The sequence below is a fragment of the Giraffa tippelskirchi genome, chromosome 8, assembly GCF_054371585.1.
Source record: "Giraffa tippelskirchi isolate mGirTip1 chromosome 8, T2T-mGirTip1v1.2.pri, whole genome shotgun sequence".
Taxonomy (NCBI): Eukaryota; Metazoa; Chordata; class Mammalia; order Artiodactyla; family Giraffidae; genus Giraffa; species Giraffa tippelskirchi.
This window is the reverse complement of record NC_137282.1, coordinates 121,987,343-122,011,955: the sequence shown is the minus strand read 5'-3', so window position 1 is coordinate 122,011,955 and position 24,613 is coordinate 121,987,343. Positions and strand designations below refer to the sequence as shown.

At 40.5% G+C, this 24,613-nt stretch overlaps 1 protein-coding gene across 1 annotated transcript in view; it reads left to right on the top strand.

Annotated features, from left to right (window-relative positions):
- The window catches only part of GFRAL (GDNF family receptor alpha like), a 73,449-nt gene that overhangs the window by 27,522 nt on the left and 21,314 nt on the right, over positions 1-24,613 (top strand). The gene's annotated exons all lie outside the window — the stretch shown is intronic.

Here is a 24,613-nt window from a genome sequence, read left to right as displayed (position 1 = left end):
TATATATATATATATATGTAATATATATTGATTTTCTGTATACACCATGAAGTAGTAATCTAACATGGAAAATTTGTTCACAAAGACAACTGTATGTTTGCTATTCAGGTTTTAAATCTGTTTTCTGATTATGCTTTGTGTATTTGCTATTTTAACTCATTTATCTGCAAATGGTGCATGCTTTTAATTTATGTGAGTGTTCACTCCTAGGTATCATTTATTGGTTTCAATAACAACAGCCTAAAACATTTATCCTACCAGATAACTGAATGGATCAGGTATCTATTACAAGTAACAAACCAACCCCAAACTTGAAATAATAATTTGATCACAATTCTTCTCATTGGGCTTTGCTCACTTGGGTGGTTCTTCTGTTGGTATTCTTTGGGTGGCTACAGTCATCTGGTGGTGAGACCAAGGCTGATCTGTGCAGGTTGTGGTTAGCAAGCACAGTTGGCTGGGTTCTCCTTCACGTGATCCCTGCAGCAGTAAACCTTGTATCTTTCATGATCATAGCAAAATCCCTAGCAGTTAATCCCCAGTAAACAAGTACTTATCAAGAGTCTGCTTCTGCTATATTTTCTAATGCCCCATTGGACAAAGCAAGTCACATGACTGAGTTCACAGTTATTGTGAGAAGGGTGTGTACGAGTATGTTTATATTCAAAGCTGGATTCACCAGGGATAGTTAGCAATCTACTATATGGCTGTCCCAGTCTAAGTTAAACATATTTACCCTTGGATTTAGTTACCTCCCCTTGGTCTTTTATATGTCTGCTAATCTACCTGTAATGAGGGGATGGGAAACACATTTTCTAAAATTATTATTTACTCCACTCAGATTTAGGAATTTCAATAAATTGTCTAGGGTCTCAAAGGGAACAAGTGGTTGAGAGGAATTTGACTATGAGTCTCCTAGGAAGAAATCTAACGATGTGATCACACGCTAATTCAGGACCTCTCCATCATCCACCTTCAGGCTTAACCCACACAGCTATATTCGAATCCCAAAACATTCTCAGCCCCTAGATCACTATTTGTAACTGCCAAACCCACAAATACCAAAACTTCAGGAGGGAATAATAGACATTTACCATTGCAAAAAGACTATATACAATTATACTATCATGATATTTATGCAAATTTGTATAGATACAGATCTGCATATATCTTTATATATGTCTATATCTAACTACAAACAGATACAGATATTTTATTCTTTTCTATTTTTCTTTAAAGATACTACACAGATACACATTAGCCAATGTAATCAAAATGGTGATCTGCTATGTATTAGGTAATAGACATACAACTCAGTGTCTGGTTTTGATTCCAACAAAGCTCTCTCTGGGATTCCTACAATTTCTATAATTAGCACTACAGATATATTTCAATCGAAATCATGATGCACAGAGGAAAATTACCCCATGATGTATGTTGAGTCATATTTTCTGAATAATCTTTTTCTCTGATTAATATTAGGTGGCTAATTCTGTTGGAACTAAAGGTATTTATAGTGAGTGGCTCCTAATATTACAAAAGGAAATACCAAATAAAATAACCTAAACCAATAGCAACATATACAATTACACTATCATGATTATTTATAAGTGGTTTCTCCACATTAAATGATACCAGGGGAAAAAATGTAGATCCTATAAGTTAGTGATAAACCAGTTCCTTGGGCATAAATTTCAAATACCAGTTCAAGCAACCTAATTCTGCTTCCAAGCCTGGTTTTCCCATGTGTTTTTAATTAGTATTATGTTTTGCTTTCATTGTATTTGGCTACCCATACAAAACTATATAGACATACACTGAATATATTCATGAAGAGACAGTGGAAATGGACACAAAAATCCATAAACGTTGACAAACTCTATAATGTTTTACAAAAATGAGAATTCAAAATGATTTCACTTTTCTTCACTCACTTCAGAAGACTAAACATGATGAGGTTATCTCCTCAAGCATTACTTAAAGTTAGAATTTTAAGTGACAGGTTTATAGAATTAAAGGAACCATAAAGGCCTTCTGGCCATCTGCCATACTTCTGGGTACTTGAACTATAGAAAAAGTTTCAGACAAACACACAAATGAAATCCTTGGCCTTGTTAGTCCTAACAAGCCTCCATCCTTTGCCCCATATACCTGGGAAGTGGTAGCACATGGAGATTTTTGAATGAACTCTTTTTAACCACTTCCTCTGAGTTTTTACCTCAGCCCAGCAGGCTCATGCATTATCAAAATACACTTGCGAGTAACACATCATTGTTAAGCAACTATATTCCATTATAAAATTAAAGAAACAATAAAAATAAGTATTAATTCAGACGTTTTATCAACCTTTAAAGAAAAACTGCTCTCATTACAGCTGGTTTCCAAAAACCCTCGGGTTCTGTTCTCTTCATCTGAAAGGGGCAGAATGAATAGAACAGAGAGGACAGTCGGGAAAAATTTTCCATTTGTTATATTTGTTTGACTTCAAGTCGTTTTTCAAATTCACTTGACCTCAGACCACAGTGAGCAATGCATTTTACGTTAGATTTTTATGTGCAGTGGCTTGTGTTTTTTCAAAATTATTATTCTATTCCATTATTTTTTCAGTGCTGATTACCTACTAAATTGACTTCATCACTCACTAATGCGTTGTCTCAAAAATTTGAAAGGCATTTGCTTGAAACAAATTAATGCGAAAGTCACCTACATCGATGTATCCAAGTCAGAACCTTAAAATGATTACAAATAATGAGAGAGTTGCTAGAATGAGTGCTTATTTGGGTCACATTTCTCACCTAACTTTAATTATTCCATGAACTAGACACTATTATTTCTGCAGTTTCACTTGGGAGATGATGGAAACGGAGGGGTAAGATGGGTGTGGACTGCCATCACAGGTCGTGGTGGACGTGGGACCCTAGTGTTGGCTGGTTGACTACCTCCCATGGTGCTGACCTGCAGGTAAAACCATGAGGACAATTAGAGCTTGTGTCCATTCAGGCTGCTCCATCGCCCTCTGAGGCAGAACCTCTCCTTTCTGGCCTCAAATCTGAGCTTTGAGAACTCACTGAAGAGCACACCTCAGTGCCTGCCTGCAGGACCACATTTGGGCAATGAGCATCCTGTTGACACTGGTTACAGCAGCCACCAACTTGCACGTACCTGCAAACTTCTGTATCTACAGACTCACTCCCCTTTCGCATCTTGCAGCCCCAGAACAAACTGGCAGTTAGAGCTGAGAGAGGGAAGAGAGAAATGGAAGAAAGAGAAATTAGTTAAGACAGAGAGGACCGCAAAAATGACAAGAATTAAGAGATCACTGATGTTTTTTCATGTACTGGAAAAATTATGTCCACAGCTCAGGTCAGTTCAGTCGCTCAGTTGTGTCCAACCATTTGCAACCCCATGGACTGTATGCACGCCAGGCTTCCCTGTCCATCACCAACTCGTGGAGCTTGCTCAGACTCATGTCAATTGAGTCAGTGATGCCACCCAACCACCTCATCCTCTGCCATCCCCTTCTCCTCCCACCTTCAATCTTTCCCAGTAACGGTATTTTTCAGTGAGTCAGTTCTTCGCATCAGGTAGCCAAAGTAATGGAGTTTCAGTTTCATCATCAGTCCTTCCATTGAATATTCAGGACTGATTTCCTTTAGGATGGACTGGTTTGATCTCCTTGCAGGCCAAGGGACTCTCAAGAGTCTTCTCCAACACCACAGCTCAGAAGCATCAATTCTTTAGTGCTCAGCTTTCTTTATAGTACAACTCTCCCATCCATATATAACTACTGGAAAAGCCATAGCTTTGACTATATAGACTTTTCTTAGCAAAGTAATGTCTCCCCTTTTTAATATGCTGTCTTGTTTGGTCATAGCTTTTCTTCCAAGGAGAAAGCATCTTTTAATTTCACGGCTGCAGTCACCATCTGCAGTGATTTTGGAGCCCAAGAAAAGAAAGTTCGTCACTGTTTCCATTGTTTCCCCATCTATTTGCCATGAAGTGATGGGACCAGATGTCATGATCTTCATTTTTTGAATGTTGAGTTTTAAGCCAGCTTTTTCACTCTCCTCTTTCACTTTCATCAAGAGGTTCTTTAGTTTCTCTTCACTTTCTACCATAAGGGTGGTGTCATCTGCGTATCTGAGGTTATTGATATTTCTCCCAGCAATCTTGATTCCAGCTTGTGCTTCATCCAGCCTGGTGTTTAACATGATGCACTCTGCATATAAGTTAAATAAGCAGGGTGACAATATACAGCCGTGACGTACTCCTTTCCCGATTTGGAACCAGTCCTTTGTTCCATGTCCAGTTCTAACTATTGCTTCTTGACCTGCATACGGATTTCTCAGGAAGCAGGTCAGGTGGTTTGGTATTCCCATCTCTTTAAGAATTTTCCAGAGTTTGTTTTGATCCACACAGTCGAAGGCTTTGGTATAGTCAATAAAGCAGAAATAGATGTTTTTCTGGAACTCTCTTGCTTTTTCAATGATCCAACTGATGTTGGCAATTTGATCTCTGGTTCCTCTGCCTTTTCTAAATCCAGCTTGAACATCTGGAATCTATGGTTCATGTACTACTGAAGCCTGGCTTGGAGAATTTTGAGCACTACTTTGCTAGCATGTGAGTTGAGTACAATTTTATGGTATTCTGAACATTCTTTGCATTGTTTTTCTTTGGGATTGGAATAAAAACTGACCTTTTCCAGTCCTGTGGCCACTGCTGAGTTTTCCAAATTAGCTGTCATATTGAGTGCAGTACTTTCACACCCTCATCTTTTAGTACTTGAAATAGCTCAACTGAAATTCCATCACCTCCACTAGCTTTGTTCATAGTGATGCTTCCTAAGCCCACTTGACTTTGCATTTCAGGATGTCTGGCTTTAGGTGGGTGATCACATCATCATGCTTATCTGGGTCATGAAGATCTTTTTTGTATTGTTCTTCTGTGTATTCTTGCCACCTCTTATTATCTTCTGCTTCTGTTAGGATCATACCATTTCTGTCCTTTATTGTGCCCATCTTTGCATGAAATATTCCCTTGGTATCACTAATTTTCTTGAAGACATCTCTAGTCTTTCCTTTTCTATTGTTTTCCTATATTTCTTTGCACTGATCACCAAGGGAGGCTTTCTTATCTCTCCTTGCTATTCTTTGCAACTCTGCATTCAAATGGGTACATCTTTCCTTTGTTCCTTTGCCTTTAGCTTCTCTTCTTTTCTCAGCTATTTGTAAGGCCTCCTCAGACAGCCATTTTGCCCTTTTGCATTTCTTTTTCTTGGGGATGGTCTTGATCACCGTCTCCTGTACAATGTCACAAACCTGCATCCATAGTTCTTCAGGGACTCTATCAGATCTAATCCCTTGAATCTATTTGTCACCTCCACTGTATAATCGTAAGGGATTTGATTTAGGTCATACCTGAATCGGAGAAGGCAATGGCAACCCACTTCAGTACTGTTGCCTGGAAAATCCCATGGATGGAGGAGCCTGGTGGGCTGCAGTCCACGGGGTTGCTAAGGGTCGGACAAGACTGAGGGACTTCACTTTCACTTTTCATTTTCATGCATTGTAGAAGGAAATGGCAACCCACTCCAGTGTTCTTGCCTGGAGAATCCAAGGGACGGGGGAGCCTGGTGGGCTGCCATCTATGGGGTCGCACAGAGTCAGACACGACTGAAGTGACTTGGCGGCAGCAGCAGCAGCATACCTGAATGGTCTAGTGGTTTTCCTTACTTTCTTCAATTTAAATCTGAACTTGGCCGTAAGGAGTTCATGATCTGAGCAACAGTCAGCTCCTGGTCTTGTTTTTGATGATGTTTACAGCTCCTCCATCTTTGGCTGCAAAGAATATAATCAAGCTGATTTCGATATTGACCATCTGGCCATGTCCATATGTGGACATATCAGTCCACACATATGTGTGTATACAGCATGCTGCCAGGAATATTCTCTTATTCCCTGGGGCAAAGTTGTCTTTTTATGCCAACTATAGACTAGTCTCTAAAAGAGATTTGAAAATAGTCCCATTCACATGTAAACCCATGGCTGATTCATGTCAACGTATGGCAAAAACCACTACAATATTGTAAAGTAATTAGCCCCCAACTAAAATAAATAAATTTATTAAAAAAAAAAAAAAAGACGATAGTCCCATTCTATCCCAGAAGGCTCAGCTTCCTCTTTTTTAAAGGATTATTTTTTGAAAAACAAATACATAGAAGAGACTACCTATATTTATTAAATCCTATTGATAGATTTAATTGGTGCTTTCCTTTATAGCTGGTTTCCAAAGCCCCTCTGGTTCCATTCTCTTTATCTGAAATGGACAGAACTGAGTAGACCAGAGAGGACAGTTGGGAAAAGCTTTCCATTTGTCATGTTTGTTTGGCAATTATCTGAGTAGGGAATGGAAAGCATCATAATTGAGAGACAAGCTTAAACAAAATTTAAAGATTATAGAAAGAAAGATAAGCTAAATTCTCCCCCAAATCCCATTCTCTAGATAGAGCCAATGTTTGCAAGTTTGTTGTGCGTTTTTTCCAGCCTTTTTTGCTTGTAATGTTATAATCTGTATGCACATACACACATACCTTGAACCTTTTGTAGACACTTAAATTGATGCCTCCCTCTCCCTGACACACATACATATATATTTTTAATGAAATCAAACTATACATCCTGATCAACAGTTTCCTAATTTAAAAATATATGATAGACCCATTTGCAAATGTATACACATATGACAGCTTTATGCTTTTTTAAAGGCTGTATAGTAGCCTACTTTTAGAGGACCAGCCTCTTCTGAATGTGTGTTTCTGTATCAGAATAGGCTTCAAAGCCTCCTCCACTCAGCTAGAAAGCAGGGTAAGCCAGAAAGCAGAAGCTCACACAGTCGCAGAGGGGCGTTTTATGGTTTGGTGGTGGAAGCTGGGTACCTGGCCTCCACCGGCATCCTGCTGACCATGCTGCAGTCCTGTGGCCACGGCTGTCTCTAAGAGAGGTGGGAAACCGTGGTACGGCTTTGAGTCAGAAGAAAAGGCACCTATGTTTATTAGTTGACAAGTAAGACTCTGTCAACAACTCACCCAATGTCTATTTCACTCTTCTGTCTACACAGAGAACACACTTACCTTTTATCCAAGGGAAATGACCTAGCATTTCCCAAATATTCATCTAGCCACAGCCAGCCACTCAAAGAGCAGGATCTTGGGTTATGTGTAATCCAGATGTTGTAGAACCATGGAGCAGACAGGGCCCAAGAACCAGAAAGAGTAGTTATTCACTATCATCCCCCCAACACAAATCACACACACACACACACACTATATATATATATATATATATATATATATATATATATATATATAAACAGAGACAACGTAACCTCAATAAAGACTCCCATTCAAAGGACCACACTGTGGTTCCTGTCTTGCCTCTGGAAGCTTCTTCCTTGTCTACCATCCTCCCTGGCAGCATCTGAAGTAGGTTGTGGTGAGGATTGCCTCCTTAGAGAACAGGAGCTCTCCTGGAACATATTCTAGTCACAAGGTTTGAGAGACTGTGAGTTGTTTTAACGTTTAACGGTCACAGATTCTTTTCTTTGCAAGTGCACTAGTGGCTTTCTTGGCAACATAATCTCTTAAAAATGTGTTTGGTCTCTAATCTATTTGCTTTCTGTCAGTTCCACGTGCCAGTATCCACAATAGAAAAAGGTTTTCTTGAATTAGTTCCCAGGTCTGTCTATCACCTTGCTTCCTCACTCCCATGCCTCTCTAATGCAGTACTTTAAGCTAATCTAAACAATGGACTTGAGTGAAAATGTAATCCCCTTAATCTGATTTTTGCTGCATAGCTGAGTCAATTTGTTTGACTCAGAAATACTGGGCCTTTTATGACTGGAGAATCTTGTTCAGTCACATGTCTTACTCCTTGGGACCTAGGACAGTCAACTTTCATGTTGTAAGGTCCTTATTTTAATTATTTGATCTCTGCTTAAAACCCAGCAAGCTTCTGCCTGTGCGCATATGTTTATTGTAAAACTCTGCAATGTGGTCAAAAGTAACCAACTCATAAAGTTCCTCCAACTCTTTCAATTTGTCCTGTTCCTTTCTGGCCCTTCCAAGGTGTTTTGAGAAATGCATCTCAGTACAGTATGTCCCCTACATGCAAACCTTCCAGTTGCAAACTTTCAAAGAGGGGAACATGTGCTCCAAAGTCCAATCAGGTAAATTAGTTCACATGTCACACACATTGTCACGTGCGTGCACCCTCTATAAGTGGTTGTGCTTTTAAGTACTTTACTATATAGAGTACAGTAGTATATTATCTTTATTTCAAGCCCAGGATATCTAGAAGCAAGCATAAAAGCAGTGATATATAACCAATTGTGTTAGTTGGGTACCTAGGCTAACTTTGTTGGACTTAGCAAAAAATCGGGCTAACAAACGCATTCTCAGAATGAAGCTCATTCATAGATAGAGGACTTACTGTGCTGTCTTCTCAGCAGAAGAAAAGGAAAGACATTTATCCTTTGAATTCTGTCTCCCACTTCTCAGGGCTGGCCCTGTAAATCTTGATTCCCTGGAAATGGTAAACAATGAATTCTTAAATGCTAAGCTGACCCCAATGTCCACCTCATGCTGCAGGCACAGAAAAGCACTGAGGAAAAAAGGAGGAGATGTACAAGGCCAGGTCCAAGGGGAAGGACCGTCAGGTTGCTTCTGCAAAAAGATAGACTAGGTATTGGAGGAAATATTTTGATGATAAGGAGCAAAGGCAAACCCATACCCAGAGTAGGTAACAATTCCAGCAGGAATGAATTTCTGCCTCCTACTGGGTGGAGGGCTTATGGTATCATCAACCTGCCACCCACCTGCCAAAGTGATCTGTTTTATTGCTGGCATTTTCACATTCAGTATTGTCAGAACTTTGATTTACCTGCCTGAGGGAGAGAAAGTCCAATCTGTGGGGTCTGTGGGTGGCTGCCATCTCTGCCATCACACGTTCAGTGCACAGGCATTGGTGGCTGAAGAGGACATGGTGGGCCTCCTCTGGGCAGGTCACCAGCTGACCTAGTTGTTGAAGGTCTACTCCATGGGGGTTACTTTCTTCTAGACATTAACCTGAGCTGGAAAGATCTGGCCACTTCGGTCCTTCCATACACCTCTTCCCGTCATTTGCTTGTCTCCAGTTTCCTAAGGATGCTCTTTCCATCTCTCTGATCAAGAAATCTACCACTGCCCATCAGTCTTAACTTCTGTCCATGTCTGTCTCTGCAAAGCTGGCAATCAAGAGCATTGCCCATGCTTGGCTGTAGGGAGAATGCCCACTCAACACTGGTTTCCCAGTCATGTGTAGGTGGGTCTGCGGTGTGGCAGCTGTTCATTTAATTAGTAATTATATCCTGAACTCAACCTTTCTGGGATCCAATGACTTAATCTTTTAATACCTAGTAGCATGTTAGGAGCTATATTTCAAATGGCAAATGAGCTCCTCCTGCATATGGCATAGCCTTGCTCCAGAATCTGAGGGGTCTGTGCTGAACCTCTATTAGGGAATTCAAGAGATGCCATATGCATCCAGAGAACATGAATGGGATTAAGTGTATAAAATGCCTGTTGCACAGGAAATATCCTATACATTTTAATCGCTATGCCTTTGGATGCCATTGATTTTGGCACTATATTCAGGACTGGACTATTGGGTTTCTTTTCTTGATGTTTTACAAAATCTATACTCATGTTTGGGCTTCCTAGGTGGCACTAGTGGTAACGAACCTGCCTGCCAATGCAGGAGACATAAGAGATGTGGGTTCGATCCCTGAGTCTGCTAGATCCCCTGGAGGAGGACATGGCAACCTGCTCCAGTATTCTTGTCTGGAGAATCCCATGGACAGAGGAGTCTGGTGGGCTACTGTTCATAGGGTCGCAAAGAGACGGACATGACTGAAGCGACTTAACATGCACACACACGCACACACACTCATGTTTAGAAGTTTCTATATAAATGTTTCACTAAAGACAGCCAAGAAAAAGAAATGCAAAAAAGCAAAATGGCTCTCTGAGGAGGCCTTACAAATAGCTGTGAAAAAAAGGGAAGTGAAAAGGAAAGAAGAAAAGGAAAGATATTCCCATTTGAATGCAGAGTTCCAAAGAAAAGCAAGGAGAGACAAGAAAGCCTTCCTCAGTGATCACTGCAAACAAATAGAGGAAAACAATAGAATGGGAAAGACTAGAGATCTCTTCAAGAAAATTAGAGATACCAAGGGAACAACATTTCATGCAAAGATGGGCCCAATAAAGGACAGAAATGGGAGGGACCTAACAGAAGCAGAAGATATTAGGAAGAGGTGGCAAGAATACACAGAGGAACTGAACAAAAAAGGTCTTCATGATCCAGATAATCACAATGGTGTGATCACTCACCTAGAGCCAGACATCCTGGAATGTGAAGTCAAGCGGGCCTTAACAAGCATCACTATGAACAAAGTTAGTGGAGGTGATGGAATTCCAGTTGAGCTATTTCAAATCCTGAAAGATGATGCTGTGAAAGTGCTACACTCAATATGCCAGCAAATTTAGAAAACTCAGCAGTGGCCACAGGACTGGAAAAGGTCAGTTTTCATTCCAATCCCAAAGAAAGGCAATGCCAAAGAATGCTCAAACTACTGCACGATTGCACTCATCTCACACGGTAGTAAAGTAGTGCTCAAAATTCTCCAAGCCAGGCTTCAGCAATATGTGAACCGTGAACTTCCAGATGTTCAAGCTGGATTTAGAAAAAACAGAGGAACCAGAGATCAAATTGCCAACATCCGCTGGATCATCAAAAAAGCAACAGAGTTCCAGAAAAACATCTATTTCTGCTTTATGGACTATGCCAAAACCTTTAACTCTGTGGATCACAATAAAATTTGGAAAATTCTTCGAGAGATGGAAATACCAGACCACCTGACCTACCTCTTGAGAAATCTATATGCAGGTCAGGAAGCAACAGTTAGAACTGGACATGGAACAACAGACTGGTTCCAAATAGGAAAAGGAGTACGTCAAGGCTGTGTATTGTCACAGTGCTTATTTGACTTATATGCAGAGGTCATCATGAGAAATCCTGAGCTGGTGGAAGCACAAGCTGGAATCAAGATTGCCGGGAGAAATATCAATAACCTCAGATTTGCAGATGACACCACCCTTATGGCAGAAAGCAAAGAGGTACTAAAGAGCCTCTTGATGAAAGTGAAAGAGGAGAGTAAAAAAGTTGGCTTAAAACTCAACATTCAGAAAACCAAGATCATGGCATCCAGTCCCATCACTTCATGGCAAATAGATGGGGAAACAGTGGAAACAGTAACTGACTTTATTTTTCTGGGCTCCAAAATCACTGCAGATGGTGATTGCAGCATGAAATTAAAAGATGCTTACTCCTTGGAAGGGAAGTTATGACCAACCTAGATACCATATTAAAAAGCAGAGATATTACTTTGCCAACAAACGTCCATCTAGTCAAGGCTACGGTTTTTCCAGTAGTCATGTATGGATGTGAGAGTTGGACTATAAAGAAAGCTGAGCGCCAAAGAATTGATGCTTTTGAACTGTGGTGTTGGAGAAGACTCTTGAGTGTCCCTTGGAGAGCAACAAGATCCAGCCAGTCCATCCTAAAGGAGATCAGTCCTGGGTGTTCATTGGAAGGACTGATGTTGAAGCTGAAACTCCAATACTTTGGCCACCTGATGCGAAGATATGACTCATTGGAAAAGACCCTGATGCTGGGAAGGATTGGGGGCAGGAGGAGAAGGGGACGACAGAGGATGAGATGGTTGGATGGCATCACTGCCTCAATGGACATGGATTTGGGTGCACTCCGGGAGTTGGTGATGGACAGGGAGGCCTGGTGTACTGCGGTTCATGGGGTCTCAAACAGTCGGACTGACTGAGCGACTGAACTGAACTGAACTGAAAGACAGCCAGTTCCCTAACCCTGTTAGGAACAATCTTTCTATTATTAATGAAGAACCTGATGATTACGAAGACAACCACAAAGTAATGAGAAGATGGACAAGGAATTCTTGGCTCTCAAACCTGTCCATCCTTCAGAAATATCTAGGGGTTCATTAAAAATGTAAGTATTTGGCCCTAACCTCAATTATTCTAATTCAATAGGCCTGAGGTGGAGCTCAAACAACTGTATAAAAAAAAATCACCCAGGTGGTTCTGATTTTCAACCAAGTTTGGGAAACACTGCTCTAATTCACATGTGGGAAAAACCCCAGTCACTGGCCAGAGATCCCAGAACCTCTTTTAGCTCACACCTCTCAGAGAATGAGAAACTTCTGTGCTCAGAAAGGCAAGAGTAATGCCATGCAGCTCTTAAGGTGCCACCTTTGCCACAGTGCCTGAAAACATGTTTGGTACACATTGGCTGCTCAATAAAGGGTGAGGGGAAGGATGGCTCAATGGATGGATGGATGGATGGATGGATGGATGGATGGACAAATGTCTGTCTCTATGGTGGGACTGTCTTCTGAATGACATTGCTTTCCCCTCTTATTAGAACTCCCTTCACAACATATCTTTCCTATTAAGAACCTCACTCATTTGTGTTTCCACTTAAGCTGGAATTTTCAGTTCAAATATTTGAGCAGAAGAATCAGGAAATTCACAAGACTGGGCTGCTACTGCCCACTTTAATAAAAACATTTCAGGCTCTTATATTTTCCAGCAGTTTTCCTCTTTACACTTCTACTTTCAAAAAGTCTGAATAGTAGGAAACTATTTTACAGTTGCGGAGAAGGCAATGGCACCCCACTCCAGTACTCTTGCCTGGAAAATCCCATGGATGGAGGAGCCTGGTAGGCTACAGTCCATGGGGTCGCTAAGAGTCAGACACGACTGAGCGACTTCACTTTTACTTTTCCCTTTCATGCACTGGAGAAGGAAATGGCAACCCACTCCAGTACTCTTGCCTGGAGAATCCTAGGGACGGCGGAGCCTGGTGGGCTGCCATCTATAGGGTCGCAAAGAGTCGGACACGACTGAAGCGACTTAGCAGCAGCAGCAGCATTTTACAGTTGATCCTTGGGTAGTGTCAACGTTGAAATAGGCAACTGATTCTAACACATTTTGCTCTTAAATCAGTGTTATCCCCTTAACAAACTATTGGATACTGGTAGCCCTGTCTGTTGTAAGAAGGATGAAAGATTCTCCCCAATAGATTTACAAAACTACCTGGCTTTTGTGATATATTAATATAAAAACTCCTAAACATATGTATAGTCTTTTGAGAAACTAGAAAAAAGAAGCCTTCTGATTAGTAGGTATATCTATAGCTTAATTTCTCTTTTGTAGCCACACTTCTCACCCATCAGTCTATTGAAGCTTCATCTCAGATATGAACATTGCTAGTAAGACTGTCTTATCCATCTTATTTGTTTCTGTTCAGTGGATAGACTATTTACTTGACTGTATTTCATCTTGCCTTATAACATTTCATCTGAAGGTGTCCATCTAAAAATAACATACTATTAATGAGCATTTTTTATAGAAAGTTCTTTAAACATATCCATTTAGGTACAGAGGTGCTTAATAAATAGTTTTATATTTTTTTTCTAAACTACAAAACATTTTACACATATGTTAAGCAAAACAATTTAAAAATTGTGCAAAGTGGATTGATAGAGGCTCAAACTCACTTTTTTAGATTCGTGTTTTAATTTTTGTCATCATCTGATCACTGCCTGTCTGAGAAAGTAAGGTTTATAGACTATAAATAAAACAGTTAGCAAATGTCTTGTGAAAGACATTTCCATTGAAAAAATTCTCTCATTTGTTCATGCATATGCATGCAAACACAATACACACACACACTACCTTCTCTTATAGTCAATTCAAATAGGTTGGTATTCCAGGAGCTTTATGTTAAGCTTTGGCTTTAAATAAATCACTTCATCTAGCCAAAACCACTGACTTTTTCTTGGTTCCTACACAAAACTCTAATTCAAGTCCAGTTTCCTTCAAATTCAATCCAGGTGCTGAAAAAAAAAAATCTCTTGGTTTTCCAAGGAACATTCAACATAATTTCGCTGCTCTGTATTCATATTTATAACATAGTCTGTAAATAGTCTAGTATTTTGTATTTTCTGGATTAAAATGGCTCCATGGTGAATTTGAGGCCCATCCAATTCATAGACCCTCACTTATAAATGTAGAAATGTATCGCTTATAAATGTATGCTTTTCCTCTTAAAAATTATTCCTGTAGTCTTGTTTTTTTTTTCCAATTATTTGCAGATGCTTTGGAGAACAGGTACGTGTGTTAGCAACACAAAGAATAATTAAAACAGATAAACCATTTCTTTAGAATGACTTAAGCTATCACTCATGTGAATTCAGATCCATGGTAAACTCTTAACTTTTAGGCTTTTAAGCTACTTAGAATTCTGGACATTTCTTTGGGCCTCAGGGCTAAATCAATGTATTAAAACTTTATTAACTTTCAAATCTAAAATATATACAAGTCTCCATTTATCTCTCTCTTCCTTAGTCTTAACCTTGATACTTTTGGTTAAAAACCATGATCAGCAACAATGCCTTTAATAATCAGATGCCATGTTTGGAAGTGTTAATAGACCTTATTTTAGAGCCTGGCTTTAGAGAGGCAATATAGCACCCACCAACAGGCTAGATATGAATAATTTCTCCATCATTTACAGGATACATAACTGTGAACAAGTTACTCTCTTTGGCCTCAAGTTCTTGTCAGTGAAATGAAACATCAATGTTAACCTAGAATGTTGGTACAAAGATTATATCAGTCAATTCATATAAAGAACTATCCAAAATAGTATAATTCAGTAAATATTAACTCTTACTAAGACGTTGAGGAATTTGGAAATTCACACAAATCAATAACTTTTGCATCATCATTATGATGTCACACAGATGATGTGGGAGACACATATTCTGGAAGATCTAAGGTGTCACATTTTCTCAGGATAAGTGACTTCTTCAGTGTATCTTTGAATGACTATAGGGCAGGTGATGAATTTGAACATTTGATTTCAAACTTTAATGTGTATAAGAATCACATACTTTCTGGTTTAAATGCAGATTCTGATTCAGTAGTTGGGGGGGAAAGGTCTGGGATTGGCATTTCTGATAATCACCCCAGTGATGATAATGCTGCTGGTCCATGGAGCACACTGTAAGTGGCTTGGACACAATCTTCTATGGACCTGTAAGGGAAAAAAGTCAAATTTAATGTAGATTATATAGCTTATGTATCCTGTAACCTCTCTGCAACTGAGAAATAGACCAACCTAATCAGCCTGGAAAAGACGCTGATGCTGGTAAAGATGGAATGCAGGAAGAGAAGGGGACAACAGAGGATGAGATGGCTGAATGGCATCACCAACTCAACGGACATGAGTTGAGTAAACTCCAGGAGTTGGCGATGGTCAGGGAAGCCTGGCATGCTGCAGTCCATGGAGTCACAGAGTCGGACACGACTGAGTGACTGAACTGAACTGAACTGAACTGAATCAGCCTGTTGCTTTGTGTCAATCCAGGAATCAGTAGCATCATTGCATCATGAAAAGTCCAAGCAGATGTCCTTATCATTCTTTAAACTTTTCTTGAGAGAGTGGTTTAGCATAGTACTTCTTAAACTTTGACTGCAAGAGAATCATTTACCAGGCATCTAAACACAAATCATGGGGTCCCCATCTCAGAATTTCTGATTCAGTAGTTCTGAGATGGGATTCAGTTCAGTTCAGTTGCTCAGTTGTGTCCGACTCTTTGCGATCCCATGGACTGCAGCACACCAGGCCACCCTGTTCATCACCAACTACCGGAGTTTACTCAAACTCATGTCCATCGAGTAGGTGATGCCATCCAACCATCTCATCCTCTGTCTTCCCCTTCTCCTCCTGCCCTCAATCTTTCCCAGTGTCAGGGTCTTTTCAAATGAGTCAGCTCTTCACATCAGGTAGCCAAAGTATTGAGTTTCAGCTTCAGTATCAGTCCTTCCAGTGAACACCCAGGACTGATCTCCTTTAGGATGGACTGCTTGGATCTCCTTGCAGTCCAAGGGACTCTCAAGAGTCTTTTCCAACACCACAGTTCAAAAACATCAATTCTTCTGTGCTCAGCTTCTTTAGAATCCAACTCACATCCATACATGACTACTGGAAAAACCATAGCCTTGACTAGATGGACCTTTGTTGGCAAAGTAATGTCTCTGCTTTTTAATATGCTGTCTAAGTTGGTCATAACTTTCCTTTCAAGGAGTAAGCATCTTTTATTTCATGGCTGCAGTCACCATTTGCAGAGATTTTGGAGCCCTCCAAAATAAAGTCTCCCAATGTTTTCCCCATCTATTTACCATGAAGTGATGGGACCAGATGCCACAATCTTAGTTTTCTGAATGTTGAGTTTTAAGCCAACTTTTTCACTCTCCTCTTTCATTTTCATCAAGAGGCTCTTTAGTCTTTCTTCACTTCTTCCATAAGGGTGGTGTCATCTGTGTATCTGAGGGTATTGGTATTTCTCCCAGCAATCTTGATTCCAGCTTGTGCTTTATCCAGCCCAGCATTTATCATGATGTACTCTGCATACAAGTTAAATAAGCAGTGTGACAATATACACCCTTGATGTACTCCTTTTCCTGTTTGAAACCAGTCTATTGTTCCATGTCCAGTTCTAACTGTTGCTTCCTGACCTGCATATAGATTTCTCAACAGGCAGGTCAGGTGGTCTGGTATTCCTAGCTCTTGAAGAATTTTCCACAATTTGTTGTGATCCACACAGTCAAAGGCTTTGGCATAGTCAATAAAGCAGAAATAGATGTTTTTTTCTGGAACTCTCTTGCTTTTTTGATGATCCAGTGGATGTTGGCAATTTGTTCTCTGGTTCCTCTGCCTTTTCTAAAACCAGCTTGAACATCTCGAAGTTCACGATTCACGTATTGCTGAAGCCTGGCTTGGAGAATTTTGAGCATTAGTTTATTAGCGTGTGAGATGAGTGCAATTGTGAGGTAGTTTGAGCATTCTTTGGCATTGCCTTTCTTTGGGATTGGAATGAAAACTGACCTTTTCCAGTCCTGTGGCCACTGCTGAGTTTTCTAAATTTGCTGGCATATTGAGTGTAGCACTTTCACAGCATCATCTTTCAGGATTTGAAATAGCTCAACTGGAATTCCATCACCTCCACTAACTTTGTTCATAGTGATGCTTGTTAAGGCCCGCTTGACTTCACATTCCAGGATGTCTTGCTCTAGGTGAGTGATCACAGCATTGTGATTATCTGGATCGTGAAGATCTTCTTTGTACAGTTCCTCTGTGTATTCTTGCCACCTCTTCCTAATATCTTCTGCTTCTGTTAGGTCCCTCCCATTTCTGTCCTTTATTGGGCCCATCTTTGCATGAAATGTTCCCTTGGTATCTCTAATTTTCTTGAAGAGATCTCTAGTCTTTCCCATTCTATTGTTTTCCTCTATTTGTTTGCAGTGATCACTGAGGAAGGCTTTCTTGTCTCTCCTTGCTTTTCTTTGGAACTCTGCATTCAAATGGGAATATCTTTCCTTTTCTCTTTTGCTTTTTGCTTTTCTTCTTTCCACATGGAATTATAATTAGGATTCAGATGTGATTAGGGCATTAGATTTGTAGACACTGCTTATCTGGGTACCACACATCAAGAATGTCAACCAACAAATGCAGAAGGCTGTAAGAAAAATAATTTGCTTGTGATCTTAAGCATTGTCATTTAGGAGGTACTGATTCAAGCTACAACTCAAATATCCTCCGATGGAAATAGAAAATGGCCTGGTTCATAAAGGCAACAGGCAAAGACATTTCAGAGAAGTTACATAGGTTACTTTATGGCACTATAAGTTGATATCTTCAGGCATCAGTCACTTGCCAGCAGCAGATAGGTTGCTAAACTGTGGTCTCTAGTGAGTGAAGAAGACAGGTTCCTGGTGGTCTCAGGATGACCACGTCAAACATATATTTCATTCAGGGTTGGATATGTGTAAGTTTTACTTCTTTAATGACCTTCCATCTCCATTTTAGGTCCCTTTGAGGTGTTGTTGTTTTTTAGTTACTAAGTCGTGTCCAGCTCTTTTAGACCCCATGGACTGCAGAACACCAGGCTTCTCTGTCCTCCACTATTTCATGCAGTTTGTCCAAACTCATGTCCATTGAGTCAGTGTTGCCATCCAACCATGTCATCCCCTGTCATCCCTTTCTCCTCCTGCCTTCAATCTTTCCCAGCATCATGGTCTTTTTCAAAGGGTCAGCTCTTCGCATCAGTTGGCCAAAGTATTGAAGCTTCAGCATCAGTCCTTCCAATGAATATTCAGGATTGATTTCCTTTAGGATTGAATGGTTTGATCATCTTGCTGTCCATGGGACTCTCAAGAGTCTTCTCCAACATGACAGTTTGAAAGTATTAGTTCTTCAGTTCAATTTATAGGCCTTCTCTATAGGCCAACTCTCATATCTATACATGTCTAATGGGAAAAAGCCATAGCTTTGACCATATGGACCTTTGTTGGCAAAGTGATGTCTCTGCGTTTTAATAAGCTGTCTAGGTTTTTCATAGCTTTTCTTCCAAGGAACAAGCATTTTTTAGTATCATGGCTGCAGTCATTGTTAGCATTGATTTTGGAGCCCAAGAAAATAAAGTCTGTCACTGTTTCCATTGTTTCCCGGTCTATATGCCATGAAGTGTTGGGACCAGATGCCATGATCTTAGTTTTTTGAACGTTGAGTTTTAAACCAGTATTTTCAGTCTCCTCTTTAACCTTCATCAAGAGGCTCTTTAGTTCCTCTTCACTTTCTGCCATAAGAGTGATGTCATCTGCCTATTAATATTTCTCCCAGAAATCTTGATTCCAGCTTGAACTTCATCCAACCCAGCATTGTGCATGATGCTCTCTGCATATACGTTAAATAAACAATAGACTCAGATATTTCTCCCACAAAGATGAGTTTATTAGGGGTCAGTAGAAAATTGAAATCTGGAGTCTACAGTAAAGCCAAGTCAGATGCAATTTCCTGCAAGCAAGGGAAGGAGAAGGCTTTTACAGAGGGGGACAAGGAAGTCTCAGGAGCTCTGCAGTGAGTAGAGTCCATGGGCTTTTACTGGCTGAGCCTTGTCAGGAAAGAAGAGAAGTCTTCTTGTTGGCTCTGCTGTTGTAATAATGTGTGCTCTCCTAATTCTATTTGAATTTTTTAGATATTTTTTTTAACACTTAAATGCTTTGTAAGTAATTGTAAACACTATGTAAAAAAAAAACAACACACAGTTGTCAATGTGCAGCAAATTCAAGTTTTGCTTTTTGGAACTTTCTGGAATTTCTTTTCCAAATGTTTTCAATCCACAGTTTGTTGGATCCTTAGATGCAGGACCCAAGATTCAAGGGTTTAGTCTCTACTGTATTTGGTCTTCAACCTGGATTCTATTCCTGGCAGAAAGCTTCTAAAACCCTTTGATAAGAACAAAAAGGATGTCTTTTGTTATGTTAATGAGGATACTTAGGGAAAGCAGTGGAAGGGCAAGTTGCTCAGTCCCGTCCAACCCTTGATACAGTCCATGGGATTCTCCAGACCAGAATACTGGAGTGGGCAACCTTTCCCTTCTCCAGGGGATCTTCCTAATCCAGGGATTGAATCCAGGTCTCCCACACTGCAGGCAGATTCTTTACCAGCTGAGCCACCAGGGAGTCCATTGGGAAAGCCTTGGGTTACCTAAGTAAGAGGCTGGTTGCCCCAGAACCAACCGAGGGATGAGAGGGGTAGAACTTCCAGCACTCCCCGTCACAACCTCCAGGGGGTGCTGACTGCTGAAATCACACCCATGGTCACTGACTTAACTGGTCATGCCTCTGTAATGAAGCCTCCTTGAAAACCCAAAGGAGCAGAGATTCTAGAGCCTCCAGGTGGGTGAGCACGTGGAGGTGATGGGCAGTGATGCCTGGAAAGGGCCTGGAAGCGCCAAGAGCTCTTCCCACACCTTGCTCTCTGCATCTCTTCCATCTGGCTGTTCCTAAATTATATATTTTTGTAATAATTCAGCACTCTAGTAACTAAAATATTTCTCTGAGTTCTGCAAGGCACTGTTAGTAAATTAATTGAACCCAAGGAGGAAATCCTAGGAATCTCAACTTACGGCTAGTGTGAGAGAAGTACAGGTACTGACATGGACTTGTGACTGGTATCGAAAGTGCGTGCATGTGGGTGTGTGTGTGTGTGGGTGTGTGGCGGGGGAGTATGGTAGGACTTTTTTGGGAATCAGATGCCATCTCTGGGTGGCCAGTGTCAGAACCGAGTTCAATGTTAAGACACTCAGCTGGTGACCCAAAAGTTGCTTGCAGGTGTGCAGATCATCCATCCATTGGAATTGGTCTCAGAATACAAAGTAAATAAATAAATAAAAAGAAAGAAAGAAAAATACCATCCCGAGAATCATGGTTCCTAAATGTGTTTCAATTTGCTTACCATGCCAGTGGAGCAGAAGATCTCATCACCTCCCATTTATCCCCATGCAACAAGATATCCCCAGAGTAAGAGAGGCACTGGTTTTCATTAAAGAATGGTGAGGGGATGCCTGTTTCCTATTAAGTATAAATAAGTTATTAAGTTATCCCAGATGTATCAGAACCAGGATTGTCATGTTATAAACATGAAAAAGTAAACATGGATCCCTGGAAGAACTCTCATTGGCGCCGCAGTTTTGCTGTGCACCTTGATAACCACTGATGTGATGGACAAAAGTCACAAGTCAGAAACCCTCAGAATAGTGTCATCACTTGAGTTTCTGCAAGCAACATCTGATATTCAAAAGAGAGTACAGAACTGAGTGAAATTGTGGTTAGAGGTGACGAGCAAGCAAAGGGTGGCGTAAACCAGCAAGATAAGCTTACTTGTTTGAACCTCCGCTATGAACCCTGAACCTATTTGAATAAATCATATTTCCCATGCTGATCTCTTCACCTTTCAAAGACAGTTAGTCCTGGCAGCTAGAATCTGCATCAGGACTCAACACAGAAGCATCCAAAGTTCATTACTGCAAATTCAGTCCTTGTCCCCCTGATGCCGAATGAGAATAACAAGGACAAGGTTTTGTGGATAAAGGAAGTAGAAATTAGTTGTTTTGCCAGCAAATGAGGAGTACAACAGACTAGCATCTTGAAAACTACCTTCCTGCTTTCTGGGGGAGAAAGCAGGTGTATTTAAAGGAAAGTCTTGGGTTTCTATGCTTAAGATGAGAGGAACAAGCCAAAACAGCAAGAACGTCCATCCATGTCAACCAGTAAAAAAGAATGAACAGTAACAAAGAATGTGAATTTTTGTTCCCAGCAATGGAAGGACAGGACAGGAAAAGCAATTTCCTTTAGAAACCGTCCATCAGTTTCAGCCTTGTGGCCTTCTGACAAGTTCACCCTAGATTTGCCCACCCTTCCAAGGAGAGCAGTGAGGAAGTGAAACTCAGTTTCCAGGTTTGACTAGGTGGGTTGCTCACACCTGTCTGATGGTGTACCGGGGGCTGCCCTGGAAGGCACAGTCTTTGGAATAGGGATGTGGAGTCTACAGATGAGGTTTTCCTGGCTCTGCGAGTGACTCTGCATTTGACATCGCCTGTTACGGAATGCAGTGGATGTCAAGAGTTGGTGCTTTTGGGGCACATTATCACCTGCCTCAAAAAAACTGCGGAAAGAATGACCAATGGGGAGAAGCAGATCCCTACAACATGGCATTAACATTAACAGTGCCAGGATCTGGACCAACGCTTGAAAATAATCCTCCCATTTGACAAACTGCAAAGAACATTTTACTGGATCTCCTTGCCAATTCACCTCAATGATGTGAAATAATACCATGGAGAAAACTGAAGTGATACAAAATATAATATCCTTACTCTAACAGTTCAGTAAAGATCTAAAAATACTGCTTGTCAGTTTAAATCTGTCCCCTGGCTACAGACACTAGCTTATTTATTTTCTGTCTCCTCCAGGCCCTATAAACTGATTGAGGGCTTAGGCGTGCAGCACTGATCATTCATTTGATAGCTTGCTTAATTTGTATAAGCAATAGATGAAGTAGATGCTTGCTCTTTCACCAAAGAAAAAAATTGAAGCACCAAGAAGTTAGTAACTTGTCCAAAGTCCCACAGAAGGCAATAGAGGAAGAATTTAAACAAGGCCGCTTGGGGCACCAGAAACTGTGATTTTTAAACATAATATACTTCTCTCATCTAATATGTGAAATTTATAATTGTCATTGATTATACATGCTACATCTCCCAGGGAGCATTGTATAGGGCAAAAACAACCTTAAACGTGTGTTTACTGGAAGGCAGTATGTGGAAATATAAAATACAAGAGCTTAAGAAACAAGTTTGAACCCCTAATTACCCCCAAGTGATATGGGGGAAGTCAGTTACACTCACCCTAAACCTCAGGTTTCTTGAAAATTAAATTTTGGTGACAATTTAACAGCTATAGATGATCTTTATATTTGATGTACCCTGATATTCCTGGAGGAGATGATTTGATATTTGAGGCCAGTACATTTTCAGCAAAGCTCCACGCTACCTGCATATTGGACTACCTCTCGAGAGATTTACTTTTTCTTTAATGACAAAAGGACCAGTAGTCTGCCAAGAACTTTTCCTTCCTATGATTATACTAAAATCTTATGGAAGTCTATATGCTTTCTTTCGTTGCCCTTGGAAAAATGCTCATTCTTTCAGAGGTCTAAATTGAGATTTGGAATAAGAGGGTTTTTCTCTAGTGTTGGATGACCTTTTATTGCTTTGTTTTCCAAATTCTGAATAGCTTTATAAATAATGTATCCCACTCTCACTAAATAATCATTATATGGTATGTTTCTTTGCTCCTTATATGCTTAAATCTATAAAATTGCATATTTTTAACAAGGTACATGGTAGTTTTCACACAAGGCACAGACAAAATAGGAGTGAAACTTTGGCTATATACAAATCCAAAAAATTAGTCACTATTTGCCACTCTGACCAGGCACATGTGGGTGTGTTTCAGTGATTATGTGTGTGGACTTTTGCGTTTGGAAGTCTGTGTGTGGAGGGACTCATGAGCTGATTTAATTGGGGTAATTTCATGTCAGTTTACAGAGACACACAGCTTCTCATCTCCCTGAAGGTTTCACTAAGAGAGACAGCAGACCTGGTTTTACCTTCCCTCTTCATTGGCTAAGGTTCCAATCAGATACTCTGTGGAATAATCTGGCAGGTTAGGAGCTCTCTTAGGAGCTTTCAAAATTCAAAACTCCCTTCAGGGCAGAGACATGGAAGGAGGGAGGGGGTACCTAAAGATCAGCCCATTCCAATGGAGATAAAAGCTGGCTTGAGTTTCTGTACTAGGTTTACTTGCATGCAAAAGTTCCCAGTAAAATCCAGCTGGTTTAAATTTTGTCTGCAGACCTGAAACCCAGCAAATTTGGCTTGGCTTCTTTCGCAGAAAGTGCTGCGCATAGAAATACTGAAGTGACTAAACCCTCCACAGCAAAAACAGGAGAACGGCTGTCCTCTACCTTCACTTTTTCCCAATTCTACCCTTAAAGGCTCAGGTGATGTTAAGGGAGGGGGGAAAGTCTGCCGCTGAGCAGGAAAGATTCTGTGAACCATCCAGGACTGCTTTTGTCCTTTGCTCTAAGCCCAAAAGAAAAGATTAAAGAGTTGCCATTGATGACTGAGACAACTCACGTTTTGGAATCACTAGAGAAGGAAGGAGCATTTAAGATCATGGAGAGAGATGAAACAACAAAATAAGACTGTTACAGTTTAAACAATCACAGGCTCCGGTGTGTGAAAGCACAGTGTTATCTTTTCCATTTCCCGCCCTTATGCTTTCGTTGGCTCCGTACAAGCCCCTTGTTGCCCTTAATTGGGGATGCAGTCAGTTCCAGAGCTACATAAAGTGAGCAGGCTTTCCTTTTTACCTTCTGCGCATCATCATTGTGTATGTGAGGTAATAAAATTCATTTATTATGAGTATGTGTATTCCTGGCTTAAAGAGCCACGCATTCTTGTGACAACACTATAATAGCATCAGATATATTCCCGTAAAACACCATATGTGGTCACTTAATAGTTCCTGGCCTGGCACCTACATGCTGGGATATCATCTTAAAGGAGGACTCCTACACACACACACACACACACACACACACACACATACACACACACACACAAGTCCGATACTTACACAAATAAAATCCCTAACATGAGACAGGTAAGTAGGGAGTCGAGATTTTAAAATCCATTGATAATGACAATTGTTCCTCTTTTGTTAGTGTCAGATTGTCTCCAACAAGCTTCTAGAGTTCTTTTCAGCAAGAAAACCCTTCACAGCATTGCAAACATCAGTAAATATTCTTCCAGTCTCCAAGTTGCAAGAATGTCTTAACATCATATTGTTATCTGGTGAGCTCTAAAAGCACCACTTAATTTTTATCCTTCTCACGCTATTCTCTGGAAAGCACTTATCGGGATCTTGTCGTACAAATCACAGTAAACAAATAGGTTTTCAAACTAGATAAAAGAATGTGGAATGGATGGAAGCTGCTTTGCCAGGCCGTGT